The 12,243-nt window shown below is 33.0% G+C and overlaps 1 pseudogene; it reads left to right on the top strand.

The window, feature by feature from the left end:
• Nucleotides 1-214: 214 nt before the first annotated feature.
• On the top strand, nucleotides 215-12,024 carry LOC149542420 (DNA (cytosine-5)-methyltransferase 1B-like; annotated as a pseudogene).
• Nucleotides 12,025-12,243: the final 219 nt, after the last annotated feature.

Raw genomic sequence — 12,243 nt, forward strand, 5'->3', positions numbered from 1 at the left:
ATGTTGTGGAAAATTATGGGGAAAGAAATTCAAACTAGTTTCCTAACGAGGTTGAGTGATTTATTGAAGTTGCTTTGGCATTGATGTTCTGCAGAATAGTGCCAAGTCACTTGGATGTTTGAATTGATCTCTCTGTTGAAGCATAATTTCTTAAGGACTCATTTTTGAAGGGTGTAGATGACTCATACTTTTTAGTTCATTATGACATATGTCGATGGAGAAAATGCTATTTTTTTGTCAACTCTTTTCAGATGTTTTAGCTTTTCCCCCTAACTGTGGCATGAAGTTAGATAAATTACATGTGGTTGCAGTACTGGATATTGATGTTGTTGGCACATTTACAATGAGTCAAGCAACATTGAAGTATTTGAGGGAAAGTGGAATTGGAAAGCCTCCTTTAAAGGCTAGTGTTATTTTAAACTTAAGTGCTACAATACAGTACCTCAGCTTTCTGGTATCAAATTCATGTCCGGGCTACCGCAAAGGTTCATTTTCAATCATTATATTCTTCTTGGATTAAGATTTGAATTAACTATTTAATAAATTTAAATGTTTCATCATAAACATGAGAGTCATTTTACTTACATAATAATTTAAACAAGTTATCTAGCAAATTTTTGTTTTGTTTACATGCAGTTGTTGATAGTCTTACAACATTTATGGCTTTAGAGTGGGGGATAGATTATGGAATACCTGTAAATCATATTGTGTCTGGTCCTATTGAAGGTATTCCTAAAATGGACATACTTTCACCCAAGGAATTCCTAGGTGATCTTCGAAAAAACCAACCTCTTTATAAAGAAGGAGAAAAATGGGATGTTTCTATGGCGATCATCTATTTGGCATCTGACACTGGTTAGTATCTCTTGAACCTATCTAATAATCAATATTCAAATCTCAAAGATGGAAGCTATTTGAAGAAAAATATTGTTTGGAGGGTTTATTTGTTTTTAAATTTCTTTTCCATAGACTTGGAGGTATTTTTTTAAAAAAATTAACAATTTTTGAAAATTCCATAATATAGAACTTTGAAAATAAGAATAGTATATTAGTCATACAAGAATGCTAATAGTGAAGGTTCTCTCTAAAAAAGGATTAGTCGTACAATTGTTTATGTCCCTCTTAAAAGCTATATACCTGATCGCTATAATTTTACATGGATTTTTGTATCATTCAAATTATCAGCTTGAAACATTATATATTCTTGTTTTATTTATTTTCTCTTTTTTTTATTTTAACTTGTATAGCAAAATTCTTCAATTTTTGAAAATTAATGGAGACATATCTCATACAGAAGATGTGTTTGTCTTCAAAACATGTCTCAGAAGGTGCAAGATGGCTCTCCCTATACCAGTGCCTTTTTCCTTATTCTGGAACTCATTAAAATCCTTCTATCCTAATCAATTTTAATTTAAATTTTGGCATGAATAAGGACTTTACATTGAAACTTAATAAGTGTACATAAACATTCAAATCAGCATTTTCATCGATGATCAGAGTGGTAATTAATCTACCAGATGAATTCTCACAAATAAGGGGCATAAACATGTTATTATATTTCTTTGAAGTGTTCATAGTTGTAAACATTAAACATCTGGTTTTCTTTCTTTCTTTACAAATTTCAAGAAATTGTGCCATTGAATGTTGGGAACATATTTGGTGTAGAAGACAATGGTCCCGCTACAAACTGGTTAGCCCTTATTCGCCATACATTGAACAAAAATACAAGTTTTTCACCATATATCTTGGATGGACCAAAAGATTCATCACTAGAACCTTGTAGTTCTGATTCTAATTGTGGATGTTCTCAAGCAAATCAGAATTCTGCTTCTTACCAGAGTAATTCCTTTCAGACTTTGAAATTTCATATCAAACCAAACATTGAACTAATTAAAAATCTAGCCTTGTTGATTGTGCAAATGTGTCCCTTTGGAAATAGATATCTCAGTAGACTGCAATGCGTGGTTTGGATTAGTTTCATCACAGGACAAAAGTGATTTCAATGTAAGGCATTCCTTGTAATATTGGTGCATATCTACATAGTTCCATTTTTGGTGTGTATAACAATGGCTCACTTTGAAAAGGTTGATTATTCTCTAGCTTTTTTCAAAAGGCTGTGATGTATATTCTTTTCACATCATTTAAATTTGCACTGGTATTGATGATTTCTAGTTCTCTTGGAATCAAACCCTTACATTTTTCTATTTGTGGAAGGTTTCTGTGTGTTGCATATAAGGGTTGGTTCTTTGAGCATCAAGATTTTTTTGCTTTGTTTTTTTGACTGAGAATGTTATCTTTGTCAAAGAGTAACTCTTCTTTGCATATCTGAGGATTCTCTTTGGGGAAAGCATATCTGAAGTTCTAATCTTTGCTACTATGAGGAGTTCCCTGTGAGAAGGCCATGGCTTCTTGGAGAAACCATGGAGTCAAATTAATCAGACCTTGGTTTTTTGGTGTGACTAAGTTCTACTTCTAGTAGTGAAAAACTCTTTGTTTGCAAGCAGATGGTTGATCGAAAAGGAGCTAGGTTCTTGAATTTTCTTCTTTTTCAATGGAAAGAAGCACTCATAGGGGCCTTAGAAAAGTAACATAAGTTGGCCCAATGAGATACTTGAACACATACACAATAACATCTCTCTGGGTGGGAGAGGAATCTTGGGTCTGCTATTTTTAGATAATGTATTCTTTAGCAAGTTTTGAATAATATATGACACATTTCATTATTTAACTTGAGTACTAGATTTGCCTAAATGATGTGTTCATACATTTTTCCCTTAATACATACACCCTTCATGTGAGAGCAGGGGAGAAATTTTACAGCTAGAAGGACTATGTGAAATACTTGGCATCAGGCAGGGATTATGACAATACAGAGGATATGGGCTGAAAGAGACCCAAAAAGAAATTTGGTAAAAACCAAGCTGATGTGGTTGAGGTTCAAGATGAGGGTGAACCTAAACTAGCTAGAAAACACCCCAAACAAGCAGTCACTATGATGAATTACAAGGAAAAGACACTTCATCTAAATGTGAAAGATTCAGTCATTGAAGCCAAGGAGGAAACAACCATGGAAGAGGAGGAGCTTGCCATTAGTTTAATAGTGAATGAACAACATTAGGAATAAATGCCTCCACAATGATGCTTGATATATTTTATAATCCATGATTCTCAGGGTGCCTCTTAGCCAATAGAAATGGTGTATGCTATGGATCTTTATATTTCTAGATTAATTTTTCCAAAGGAAGGTTTATTGGATAAATCAAAATAGGTTCATTGTGAGGGGTTTTGGGTTTTGGAAACATGGTCCATAATAGGATATGAAAATGGGTTTCTTGCTATATGGCTTCAAACTGAGGTAGCACAGTATGTGTGTGTAAAGCCTGCTGGCTCTTATAAGAAGTTCTTCACTATTCTAAATGAAAAGCAATGCTTTGTGTTGAGGTATACAAGGCTCTTTCCAAGCCTGATGGAGGTAATCCTAAACTAGGATTAGATGAATTGGTGGTGCATGTTGCGTTATCTATGTCTTCTAATAAGAGTTTTTAGGGAAGCTTTTGTGGGAGAGATTTCATAATTTCTCAAGGAGATTTAATTGTAAAATAGCTAACTAGTTTGGACAACAATTCTAAAGAACGTGATCAGATTTTTACTTGTTTACCTGCTCTTGTAGCTCTAGAGTAGGAGTGTCTTCAATCAAAACATATCAGGCTTGTTGGTATACAAATTAAAGAGAGCTCCGCTAGTACTATTGCTGGTGCTTCATCTGTCTATGACGAGGATGAGAAGCTTGCAAGATTGATGCAAGAGGAGAATGATTGGATGGCTGCAAGACCAAGTCAAAAGTCTCAAGGCAAGAAGAAGTTCTACATAAAAATCAATGAAGATGAAACTACAAATGATTATCCATTGCTTGCATATTATAAGGCCACTAAAGATGAAATGGATGAATATCTTTTTTATGATGATTCATGTATATTAGATCCTAAAGATCTACCCCATAGGATGTTGCATGATTGGTCTTTATACAATTCCAATTCCAGGCTTGTTCCCCTGGAACTTCTTCCAATGCTTGGTGGTACTAAGATAGATGCTACAGTATTTGGCTCAGGTGTCATGACAAAAGATGATGGTAGTAGCTATTGTTTGGATGTTGACTCTAGAGGGCGTAAAAATTGTCAAGATAAAGAGCTACATGAGATTCATGTATATTTAAGTGCTATCAAGGAATGGATGATAGAATTTTGAGCAAATATGCTCTTCATATCAATACACACTGATGGTGCTTGGTATAGGCTTGGGAAGCCTTCTAAGAAATATTTCCCATGGTGTAAACCCATTCTAAAAATTGCCAGGCTTGCAATCAAAATAATTGTATTGCTAAAGGAGAAAAATCGTGCTTCAAAACTTTCTTTCTTAGATGTGATTAGGAAGCTAGCAAGCCTAGATAAAACTGAGCCATTTTTTATCTCACCCAATTTGGATGTTGTAGAAAGGTATGTTGTTGTTCATGGTCAAATCATTTTGTAGTAGTTTGCAGAGTATCCAGATGAATGCATACAAAGGAGTGCCTTTGTCACAGGCCTTTCTATTAATATGGAACAAAGACATGATACAAAACTATCTTTCACAAAAAAGGGAGTTATAGTCAAAGAAAAGAATTTGAATACTAGGGCTAATGCATGGCCTGAATCTATCAACAAATAAGAAATGTGTGCAACTACTACAAAGATGATAAATCACATCTAGAGTGAGTACTACTCAATTTCTACGTATGATGAAATAAAGAAGGAAAATGGTGAGAATGGTGAGAAAGATGAGGAAGAACAGGCTCAGGAAGATAGTGAGGATAAGGAAGAGATTGATTTGATTGTGGTGGACAAAATTGAACTCTCCCCTATCATTAGAACAAGGAGAGGTAGATTGAGTAGCAAAGATATAAAATGGGTAGGCCAATCTATTGGTAAAACATCATCTGGAGAACCCCTATATAAGATGGTTTTTGCTGATTTAGATATTGCTATGGGAAGTGTAGTTCTAGTGTATTCAAAAGGTTAGGACTAGCACTCTGAGGATCTTCCCACTATTCTTTTTTTCGAATACATGTATGAGAAATCTAATGGGTCAAAAATGATTAATGACAGAGTTCTTCAGAGAGGCACTGAAACTTTGATAGGAAATGCTGCTAATCCTTGCGAAGTCTTTTTGACTCATCAATGCATTCAAGTTGAACTAAGTGGGACTCTATCACGTTCCCAACATTTTTTCCTTTCTTGATAGTCTTCAATGCAGGGCTTCTTTCTATTCTTCATTCTTTCTTGGCAAGCTTATGCTATTGGCATTTCCATTTAGCTTTATGTCTAGATTGATTTAACAAATGGTGCTAACAAAATGTTTAGAAGAACTTTGCAAAGAAATTTCAGACTTGATTTTTGTACATCCAAAAACAACTCAGAAATATTTAGCATTTCTGAGATACAAAATTAATCTATGCATAGAAAAATATCTAAAGATGGATGGATGACCAAAATTATATTCTAACAAGTGATTTCCTTTTTTGTTACTTAAACAAGTAGAAAATTCTTCTTCAATGGAAGCACTGACAGATTCACATTGAATGATATCCTTCCCCAATGTGTTTTTTCCTTCCAATCTGCAGCTTATCCATAAAGGAATTTAATAGGAATCTTGCAGTTTGTAATTCTAAGGACACACCAAGAAAATTCATTAGTTCATTGTAGTAGATAAAGCAAGTGATCACAATGAGTTAGAAAAGCAATCTAGAGAGTTAACAGATTGATAAAAAATTAAGAGAGACTGCCTACAAAAAACACTTGGCCACATACATCAAGTTGTTCGAGTAGAGGATAGTGTTTCTACGTAGAGTATGCCAACTACTATTTAGGAATATTATAATTTGAATAGAACAGTTACTTATTTACTAAGTCAAATAGTTGTAATGGTTGTTTCTATTTTTTTTACTAAAAATGGATTGATCTGATATCATATCAATGCAGCTTCTACCTTGGTTTTGTTTGGATCTAGTAATTAATACCAAGTCCTCATAGTGCTTTACAATGGTTGAAAAGGTTATTTCTTATGAATGAATTAACAAATTTATAACCTATCAACAAATTTTTTTGAATGTTGTAGGCAAAAAATTTGGATTTTGATGAACACAAAGGATGAATAGTTATTGGGAGGGTAAACTCTGGTACTTTTCACAAAGGTATGGAGATAAAGGTAAAGGATATTTTAGATATACAGAAAGATATGATAAATTTGATGCCATAGCTAACCCTTATATTAGATATATTCCAACAAATGTGGTGTTCAGATGTGGCATAGTGGCGTTGTATATGATTGGTTGAAGATAATGTCAGAAAATTTATTTGCATGACATTTCCTATAGACTCTTGGCAAATTTTATGGTCAATATTATGCAAGTAAAAATAGAGAATCCTTGTAATGAACAAGAAAAACTATCCCAAATTGAATATAAGAAATCCCAATACTAGAGTAATTGTAAATCTACAGACTAGGCTACCTACTGGCACCTCTTTTTTAGCCTTTTTATTGCAAAAGGTGAACAATATAATTTATAATCTATTCCATAGAAACTTTTCTTAAAACATATTTTCCACTGCTACACTTTGGCTTCTAGGGTCAATTCTGTATGAGTAATGCATTATGCTGTACTTTTTTGTTAAGGTTGTTTTAATTGATTTCGTGTTCAATCATTTGTTTCTTAGAATTGCATCTTTCAACAATCTCTTCAACTCTTAATTTTAAAGGATGCTTACAAAGCATCTTTTCTTGTTACCAAATTATGACATTTAGTAATTCATTTCCAACTTCCAAGTGAAGCTCAAAAGAAAGAAAGGATTTTATATTCCTATTTCATATCAAAATTATTTTGTAAATTGATGTAGCTATTTTCATTCAATAGAAATGTTACTTGAATGCTATGAAAGGGTCAAATGGACAAATTAGGGCCATATATGTTATGCTAAGAAAAATTGGATGGTGGTAACATCACTAGTTGTATTATGAATATTTTAGAAATCTTTTCACAAATGTCAAAGTATATGTGAAGTTGAAGATATTTGTTGAGATAATATTTCTTTTCTTACTATTTACATTTATTTTACCTTTCTAATGCTATTTTCCTACTAGTCTAACATTATTTGCTCTATTCATCTAATTTTTAAGAGATTTTAATCAGGTATTTAAGTTATAAATTTAATTGCAGCTCTTCTTAATTGAAACTTCTACAAGTGTATTCATCAGATGAAAAATTTAGGTTGGGTAAAGTCAGTGAACTGTTTGTGTATGAGAATTTTACAAAAGTTCTAGCTGAAATGGTCAAAGATGGAGATATCTGTGCTATCTGTGGTATAAATGATGTCCTTGTACGTATATATGTTCCTCTATTCATCCATTAAATATCCCTAATTTTCATTCCTAATCTTGTCCATCACGAAGCATTTCTTTTGAGTAATTTTCAAGGTAATATTGAAATGCATAGTTTTTGGTTATGTACTATGTTCAACACAGATTGGTGAAACTTTGGCAGATAAAGTTAATGGCTCAACTTTGCCTGGAATTAAAATTGAACAACCTATTGTGAAAATGGCATTTTCAATCAACACTTTGCCATTTGTTGGGCATGAGGTTTGCTCCTTGATTAAGTCAAATAGTGTTTATGTACTTATCACAGACACTTCTATTGATCAAGCTAATTCATTTTTCCTTTGAATAATTTTTCAGTGGAAACATATGACAAACAAAAAAATTAGGGAGCATCTTTATCGTGAACTTGAGAGGAATTTGGCAATGAAAGTTGAAGATGGGAAAACAGCCAATACATTCATTGTTAGTGGGAGGGTTACATTGAATATAACAATGCTAATTGAGAACATGTAGGTGTATATGGATTTTTATTTTCTCCAAACTGGATATGGTTAATTACAATAATATGTTTTACAAGCTGCAACACATTTATAATTATGGAGCTAGTTTCTTATCACTATGCAACTATTCATCTTAAACATCTTACAATCAAAAGGAACCTTTGACAATTATTTTGACATTTTGATCTTGTAGGTGGAGGGAAGGATTTGAGTTTATGGTAGGCCCACCTAAAGTTATAAACAAAAAACTTAATGATAAATTGTTTGAGCCCTATGAGGTACAATAATATCCTCATCATCCTAGATTTCTATTGATGATTGTGGAATCCTATAAAGAGTAAAAAGATGAAAATATGATGGCAATATATACTATATGCATTTGCAATATCAAACATTACTTCTCATATCTTAGAAATAATTAAATGCAAATTGCTATTGTTGAAGTACCAAAAACATATGTGGGTGCTATTGTGGAGCTCCTAGGAAAACGTCGTGGGCAGATGCTTGATGTCCAAGCCATAGGGTATGTCCTTTATCACACCTAGTTATCTTGAGTATATACAATTTTTTTTAAATATTCTACATATAAAAAACATGAAGTAGATATTTATAATCAGCTAACTCTAGGTTGTCTTTAGCCCATCATTTTTTTGTACTATTTTACATTGATTTTTCTATAGTGATATTTCTACTTATCTATTTTTATTTTGAGATGCACTAGGATGTATAAGACCTTTGATTTCACTTTGATTTGCCTTTTACATGCTTACTATAATTTTGTGTTCAACAGCCTGCTGTCTCCATTTTGACTGTGCACTAAATTATGCTTTTGAACACAAGTTTTTGTCAGCTCTTACAGTCCTTCAAGATATTGCTTGTGCTCCATCAAGTGTTTGAATAAAGTCTTTTTCTAAGAACAAGATGTAATAGCCACAACTTGATAAATTGATTCATAGAAACCTGGTAGACACTAGCTAAGTGTCTGTCAGAAGACTAAAATAGGTTACAAATATGGGGTTTGCAACCCTGGAGCCTGTGAGACAGGATGCCTCTAATTTAAAGAGAAATTGGTAAGTCTCTTGTGGAAAATAGTATGAGAATTCTACCATGTAAATTAGAATATGATTGAAAATTTATTTTTTATTAATATCAGTATCGTGTATCCTTCTAAGATTTTCCCTCACAGCAACATGTTTTGGTGTTTGCCATGGAAATGGTCATAATCATACTTATTTGGATAGTTGCTCATCAACCATCTTGCATACTATCAGTAGTTTTATACAAGTAACAAGACAAACAATGTTGAATCTCACTCCAGACTAGTAATTATAATAATAATATTAGAAACAAGCACACAAAACTATAAGGTCAAAGTTAGAAATTGGAATTAATTTTATTTGGTCCTATAGTTTCTCACACATTTCTGCACCCTAGATAGCTTCTTGACTAGAACTTTGGTTGTCTCTTGTTTTAGTTTGAGTGAATTATACTATCATTTTCTGGTTTTCTTCCTATTTTTGGGACCAAGTTGACCCTCTTTGCATGTGGTTTTATTTTCAACTTCATTCCTTGTGTTGGAGAGTCCATCATTCTCAACAAAGCATATTCTTAGATTGCTTGGACCATTTCTCTGAATTTCTCTTGATTTTGCACTCAAAGTTTCTTACTTCTTTAATTTTTAATCTACTTCAATAAGTGAACTTCTTGTGAAGAAATGGATCAAGGCAAGGCTTCTCCTTTGCATATGGCTTGATCTATCTTTTAGCAAATTTCTAGAACATTTTTCAATAGATACACATCAAACAAATTGAAGGCTTTTATCTATTGCCCTTCTATTCTGCTTTCAATTAGAATTTTTTGTGTGCCTTGTGTTAGCTTAGGCAAACAATTCAGTTTGTGTGTTACTGATAAAGCTTCTGCATGATCTGTACAATTTGTTAACACTATTACATAGGGTGAATGGTTTTTTATCATTGTTCAATTTTCTGCGCAGACCTCTATTTGTTGCACAAGCCTTTGTACCCTTCAAGTTTTTCTATAAAATGTGCACAAAGTTCTCAGTGTCATTCAACAATTGAATTTGAATTAGAGACTATTAATGTATTAGTTTCATCAAAGATTAGAGGTTCAAGTCAACTTAATTCTCGTTGGTGAAAAAATGATATATACACACATCAACATCGAAGTGCTTGAAGATTGCTCATTACCAATTAACTGCTTTCTCTAAACATTTGTCATGAAAGTATATTTCTTTGAAAATTGATTTGTGATATATGATTTGTAGGGAGATTTCATGAAGATGCCTTTTGCAAATGATTCTTTTGATGCAATCTATGCAATTAAGGCTACTTGTCATGCCCCAGATTTGGTAAGTATGCAAAATTTATCCATTGATTAAGATACACAAATTTGCATTTCTACAATTTATGCTTCATCATGAAATGTTTTTTTGTAATTGACTAAGAAGCTGACATAAGTGTCTCATTTAGTTGTTATAATATTCTACACTTGTATGCCTTATTCTCAATACTCACAAACTTTATGTAACCGGTGAGTAAGGTTAACTTCTATAAAGAGATAAGAAGAGTGTTTAAGCCTGGTCAACTATTTGTAGCATATGAGTGGTGTATGACTAACTCTTTTGATCCAAAGAATGAAGAACACCAAAAGATCAAGGTTTGGACCCACCCAAATGAAGTCTGTCTGTGTATTAAATTATGAAAGAATCATATAGACTTCAAGCATAAAACTTCCATAAGAAACTAGTATATCTAATTTTTGTTGTGTCGTAATTATTAAATAATAGGCAAAGATTGAACTTGGGGATGGGTTGTATAACATCTGTATAAGATCTTCTGAACCTGATGTGTGTTGGATGGTTATTGTAGAGTTGAATACTCCATTGGAAGATATGGGACATATGAGAGGTTCATAGATCCAATTGATAGCCATTTTGATTTAATGGATTTCATTCAAGATCATGCTCTTTTGGATTTGGACATTTAGAGTGGCTCTTAGACATTATCAAATAGAAGGGTTGAAACTGATCATATCTAAGTTAGATTGGATCATGCTTTGTTTCTCCTAAATGGTTAATGTCTAATGTGTGCTCTCTTTTATCTCTCTCATTGACTCTGACCACTTCCCCATTGTTTTCTAGTTGAAGATCTTGGGAAGGTCATCCCTTTCCACTTTGAAAAGATGTAGCTAAAGCTCCCTGATCACAAAAATAGGTTAAAGGTAGCCGAAGCATCAATATTGATGATACTACAATGTATAGATAAGTCAAGAAACTTAGCTTTGTGAAACCCGACATGAAGAAATGAAATAAATCATCTTTTGATCACATTTTTTTGGGAATAAGGATTCTCTTCTGAAGGTGCTAAAAAATGTTCAAAACTCCATCCAATCCAATGGTTATAATGATTAGATCAAAGACCAGCAGGATAGTCTCCTTGCTCATTTACTTAACATTATTCAAAGGAGGAGGAATTCTGGAAGCAGAGGTCATGAGCTTTCTATCAGTGTGATTTGTTTTTGTAACTGTTAAGCTTAGTCTTGGTATTATGATATATTGCAGATGCATCTAATTGTTGTACGTAAGACAGAGATTTACTTATGTGACAAAACCTTCCATTATGTTTTTTTTGCCAGATTTGGAGCTCAAAAATGAGGTGAAGAGACTTCAATCATTGCTATCTAAAAGGTTGATGCAAAAAATACTTACACAACCGACAAGTTGCAAATATCTCCTAGATTGTGGAAATCTACTTGTTCTTAAATAGCGATGTTTTTAACAGATACCGCTTGATGAGAAGATGACTTCATTCTTTGTAATTCAGAAGAAGACCCCATTTCAAAAGCATGGAGAAGAAGAGGAGGCTAAGAAAAAGGTTCATATCATTGACTTTGATATTTTGTCATGAACAATTTTTTTTTTCTTGATTATATAATCTCCTTGTTAAGCTATCTTGTATGATTTGTTCTTGTGGTGTAGAGAGCAGATGAAGAAGCATCTTGCTTGTATGAAGATTTTGTGGAATCTTTCAAGGCAGATGATGTACCTGGTGGCAAAGAATTTATACGAGGAAGAACTATCAATCTTGATGATTGATCAAAGGCTAGAACTGAAGGTTTGTGTGAATATGTACTCAGGTCTTTTGTTGCCCAATTGGTCTATTTCCACCTTGTTAACAAATGGTTTTTTCTATTTATTTCATAATAACAGGCGTGTCATCCAAAGATGCGACTTTTGGTTCAAAGAAAGGAAGCAGGTATTTGCACATATACTAGATTATTGCTAATGCTTAGCATGCATTTCTCAGAAAACAAT

Source organism: Cupressus sempervirens, chromosome 8, assembly GCF_028749045.1.
Source record: "Cupressus sempervirens isolate cs-2001-9-10 chromosome 8, ASM2874904v1, whole genome shotgun sequence".
Lineage (NCBI taxonomy): Eukaryota > Viridiplantae > Streptophyta > Pinopsida > Cupressales > Cupressaceae > Cupressus > Cupressus sempervirens.